Below are 5586 nucleotides of genomic sequence, written 5' to 3' on the forward strand. Positions count from 1 at the left end.
GGAAATCCATGATTATGGCCAAAGGGTAAGTGACTGAACTGTGGGAAACCTTTATCTTATTGGACCTTTCTTCTCCACTAGGCCGGGATTTCAGTGTTCTTGGGCTTTTTATTCCCAGCGCCCAGCCCAGCGTACCTCGGGAGCCCTGGTGGACTCACAGTGAGTGTAGAAAGAAGTAGCGAGGGGATGGAGGAAGGACAGGAGACAGAAAGGAAAGAGAGACTGGAAGGTGTGTGTGGTAAGACGGTATTTGTGGTAGACAGCCCCCAGGGAGTTCACCTTCTGGTATTTGTGCCTTTGGGTAATCCCTCCCCATGCCTGCGGCCTACACCTAGTGACTCACTTCTAATAAACACAATATGGAGAAAGGAGTGCCTGGGTGGCTCAGGCGATTAGGCATCCAACTCTTGGTTTCTGCTCAGGTCATGATCTCAGGGTCATGAGATGGAGCCCCAAGTCAGTCTCCTTGAGATTCTGTCCCTCTCCCTCAGCACCCCCTCTCCTCACTGCTGCTCTCGTGCTCTCTCTTTTCTCTCTCAAATACATTAATTAAAAAAGAATATGGAAAAAGTTATGGGATGTCATTTCCAAGATTAGGTACCAAAAAGGCTATAACTTCTGTCTTAGGCACCCTTTCTTGCTCTCTGACTCTTGCTTTGAGGGAAAGCACACTGCCAGGTTGTGGGCTGCTCCACAGGTGGACCATGTGGCAAGGAGCTGCTGTCTTTGGCCACAGCTAAAGAACTAAGTTCTGTCAACAAGCAAGTTGGGAAGCAGGTCTTCCCCCATGAACCTTGACATGACTGCAGCCCCAGCCAGCATCTTTGCTGCTGGCTTGTGAGAAACCCCAAGTCAGAGACACCCAGCTTACCACGCTGGACTCCTGACCCACAGAAACCGTGACATAATCAATGTTTGCTATTTTAAGACGTCGATTGAATCATTAGGTAGCAATGGGTAGCTAACAGATTGGGGTACCTAAAAAATGGTGTGTGACTGTAACAAATTCCTAGAAAAGCAGAAGCGTAGGCAATAGATGGAAACTTGAAAGGATTTAAGAGAAATTTTAGATTGCCTGGAACACACTTATTGTAGAAATCTGGGCTTTGATGTCACTACTCTTAATGACTGTACTCTTAGGCCTCTCAGGAAATGCAGATTCTGCACATATGCAAGAATCTTCATGATCATTCCAAAGGCTCTGTGCCCTTTAAGATGTGATAAATTTGAGTCAAGAACACAGAGAGGAGCTCTTTTCTTAGTAACCATTTTCTCCTTTTAAGAGCCATAACATAATGTCAGCATGATCAGCTCTGAGTGATATATTGAAGGTGTCTTGTTGGGACAGAATCACTGAAAAGTGTCTGATGTGCTTTCAATGCAGTGAATTCGACTCAAGGGCAGTTGACTAACCATGCAAACCCCACAGGAAAGAGAACCAGGCTGAGCCAGAAGAAGGAGGTTAAGTCTTGTCTTTGCCTTTAACTGAGTGATGTTGGGTTAATCACTTGAATTTTCTGTACTTCAGATAATCAATAATAATGGAGAAACATGCCAACAGAGTTCTTGTGAATATTATATATGACACCATAGGCAAAAATACCTTGACAAATATTTTGTTCTTCATATATATGGTGATAATCCTGCAATATAATGGAGATTAAATTATAATTTCCCTTCTTTTTTTTTTTTTTTCCGGCAGCAATTCCTTGTGTTCTGACAACCTTACCACAATACTTCAGAGAAAAGCACCATTGGCCCAAAAAATGTTTTAGATTCAGCATTAACCATATAAAATTTATTTTTTAAAGCTTTTATTTATTTATTCATGAGAGACACAGAGAGAGGCAGAGACATAGGCAGAGGGAGAAGCAGTCTTCCTGTGGGAGCTCAATGCGGTACTTGATCCCAGGACCCCAGGGTCATGACCTGAGCTGAAGGCAGACGCTCAACCACCGAGCCACCCAGGCATCCCAGGTGCCCCATCCATATAAAAATTATAAACACAAATGAAATGCCTCTTGTCCATTTTTCCCTGGAAGACCCAGCCAGGCACATTTTCACTTCCTTTACGTGCCACCTTTCTTTTGTATTTTTCCCACCTTCCTCTGTCTGTCTTCCCTTTCTCCTGAAAAGGGGGATGGGGACTAAGATCCATTTGGCCAAGTAAGACAGATAAATAGTTTTTAGGGTTAGCAAGGCAAAAGAGAAATAGACACTTTCGGGGATCCCTGGGTGGCTCAGCAGCTTAGTGCCTGCCTCCGGCCCAGGGCATGATCCTGGAGTCCCGGGATCAAGTCCCATATCAGGCTTGCTGCAACGGAGCCTGTTTCTCCTCTGCCTGTGTCTCTGCCTCTCTCTCTGTCTCTCTCTCTCTCTGTCTTTCTGTCTTTCATGAATAAATAAATAAAATCTTAAAAAATAAAGAAATAGACACTCATACTCTGGTGTTGGAACTACAAATTGATATAGTCTTTTAGGAGGACCAGGTACCTATATTTCAAGATTTTTAAAGTATGTGCCCTTTGACCCCATAAAGTCCAAGTCTAGGAATTATTTCTATAAGAATTACAAGCATATGTGTGTACTTTATATAAATGGAGATGATCATTAGGATGCTGTTTAAAATATGAAAAATTAGAAAGAATATAAATGCCATAGGGTGTTGGTTATGCTAGATAGCCATTCAAAAGGATCCAATAGATCTATTCATATACTGGCATGGAAAGATCTCTAAGACATTATAAGCAAGAAATAAGCTAACTGAGTCACTTTATTCATAGAGCAAATATTTACAGAGCACTTTTATTTCAAACACTGGTATAAATGCAAGAAATGTGGCAGTGAGCAATTCAGGCAAAATTCCTGCCTTTACGGTGTTTGCATCATAATTGAAGACTAATGTTTAAAATGTGACCCCAGGGGCAGCTGAGTGGTTCAATCATGAGCATCTGACTCTTGGTTTCAGCTCAGGTCATGATCTCAGGGTCATGGGATCGAGCCATGATGGGTTCTGTGCTGGGTGTGGAGCCTGCTTAAGAGTCTCTCTCGGAATCCCTGGGTGGCACAGCGGTTTAGTGCCTGCCTTTGGCCCAGGGCGCGATCCTGGAGACCCGGGATCGAGTCCCACATCGGTCTCTCGGTGCATGGAGCCTGCTTCTCCCTCTGCCTATGTCTCTCTCTCTCTCTGTGACTATCATAAATAAATAAAAAAATTAAAAAAAAAAGATTTTATAAAAAAAAAAATAAGTCTCTTCCTCTGCACCTTCCTGCTCCCATGTCCACTTTCACATGCCCTCTCTCTCTGAAAAAAGAAAAGAAAATGTCACCCCATTTAGGTTAGAAAGAACCGTATATGGATATGTTTCTAAATGAGGGTATATATAGATGAATCTGACTCTGTCCCTAGTCTTGTGGCTTTCAATTAGTAGGAAGGATGTTCTTGACTTACATGGGAGTGGTTGGGCACAGTCCATGTTCCTGAGTCTAGGAAAGTGTGCTGTGACATAAGGTAGAAGTGCAGTCAGGCAGTACTCGACTGACAGAAAAAGTACTAGATGATTATTTTTCTCTTTTGAACATGCATTTTTACAAACAGACAATATACAATCTTTTGACGGTATTCTATCATACTGTCACTAACCCAAAGAGTGCTGCAACCCCATGGCTTCATAACAATTCAGCAATCCTATAGATTACTCAGTGCTCAGGACTGTAAGTGTCCTCTTAATCCCTGTCACCTGTTCCACCCATCCTCCTACCCACGTCCTCTCTGGTAACCATCAGTTTGTTTCCTCTACAGTTAAGAGTCTGTGTTTTGGTGTGTCTCTTTCTTCCCCCCTTTGTTTTGTTTCTTAAATTCCACACATGACTAAAATCACATGGTATTTGTCCTTCTCTGACAATTTACTTTGTTTAGCATTATACTCTCTAGATCCATCCATATTGTTGCAAATGGCAAGATCTCATTCCTTTTAATAGATGAATAATATTCCATTGTTTTATATATATATATCATTTTTTCTTTATCCACTGATCAATTGATAAACACTTGGGCTGCTTCCATACCTTGGCTATTGTAAATAATTCTGCAGTAAACATATGGATGCATAATATCTTTTTGAATTAGTGTTTTCATATTCTTTGGCTAAATTCCCAGTAGTGGAATTACTGGATCATGTGGTAGTTCTCTTTTTAATTTTTTGAGGAAGCTCCATACTGTTTTCCATAGTGGCTGCAACAGTTTGCATCCCCACAAACAGTGCGCCAGGGATCTTTTTTCTCTGCATCCTTGCCAACACCTGTTATTTCTTGTATTTTTTTATTTTAGCCGTTCTCAGATGTGAGGTGCTATCTCACCGTGGCTTCTATTTGCATTTCCTTGCTGATGAGTGATGTTGAGCATCTGTTCATATGTCCGTTGGCCATATGGATGTCTTCTTTGGAGAAATGTCTGTTCATGTCTTCTGCCCATTTTTTAATTGCATTGTTTGTTTTTTGAGTGTTGAGTTGTACAAGTTCTTTTTATATTTTGAATACTAAACCTTTATCACCTATGTCATTTGTAAATATCTTCTCCCATTTGGTAGGTTGTCTTTTAGTGTTGTTAATTGTTTTCTTTTCTGTGCAGAATCCTTTTTTTTTTTTTTAACGTGGTCCCAATACTTTATTTTCACTTTTGTTTCCCTTGTCTCAGGAGACATATCTAGAAAAATGTTGCTATAGTCAATTAGCAGAGAAATTACTTCCTGTGCCCTCTTCTATGATTTTTATGGTTTCAGGTTTTACATTTAGGTCCTTAATCCATTTTGAGTTTATTTTTGTGCATGGTATGAGACAGTAGTCCAGTTTCATTCTTTCATGTAGCTGTCCAGTTTTCCCAACACTATTTGTTGAAGAGACTGTCTTTTCCCATTGCATATTCTTGCCTCTTTTGTTGAAGATAAATTGACCATGTAAGTATGGGTTTATTTCTGGGCTGTCTATTCTGTACCATTGATATCTGTATCTATTTTTGTGCCAATACCATACTGTTTTGATTACTACAGCTTTGTAGCATATCTTGAAATCTGGGATTATGAAGCATCTGGTTTTGTTCTTCTTTTTCAAGATTGCTTTAGCTATTCAAGGTGTTTTGTAGTTCCATACAAATTGTAGGATTAATTGTTCTAGCTCTGTGAGAAATGCTGTTGGGTATTCTGACAGGGATTGCATTAAATCTGTAGATTGCTTTCTTCCCATTAACTTTTATTCTGTAGAGCACTGATTTCTTGTTCAAGCTGTTACTTAATAGCTGTTTAACTTCTGGTCTTTGAGTCTCAGTTTCTTCATCTGTAAAATGAAGAGAAAAATTTCTGCCTCAAGAGGCCATGAGGATCAAATCAAATGACAGAGCTGAAAGAGCTTTGCCATCTATAAGACATTGTGAAAATATAAAATAAGCTTATTACTAATAAAAGGCCAAGTATTTCAGTACATTTTCAACAATGCTTTAGAAGGAACTCTCTGGTAGTGTGTAAAACATGCTCTATAGAGGGGAGGCTGGGATAAAGAGACCTATCTGGGTTGTTGCAGGGGTAGAGGTAA

The sequence above is a fragment of the Canis lupus genome, chromosome 23 (assembly GCF_048164855.1).
Source record: "Canis lupus baileyi chromosome 23, mCanLup2.hap1, whole genome shotgun sequence".
Lineage (NCBI taxonomy): Eukaryota > Metazoa > Chordata > Mammalia > Carnivora > Canidae > Canis > Canis lupus.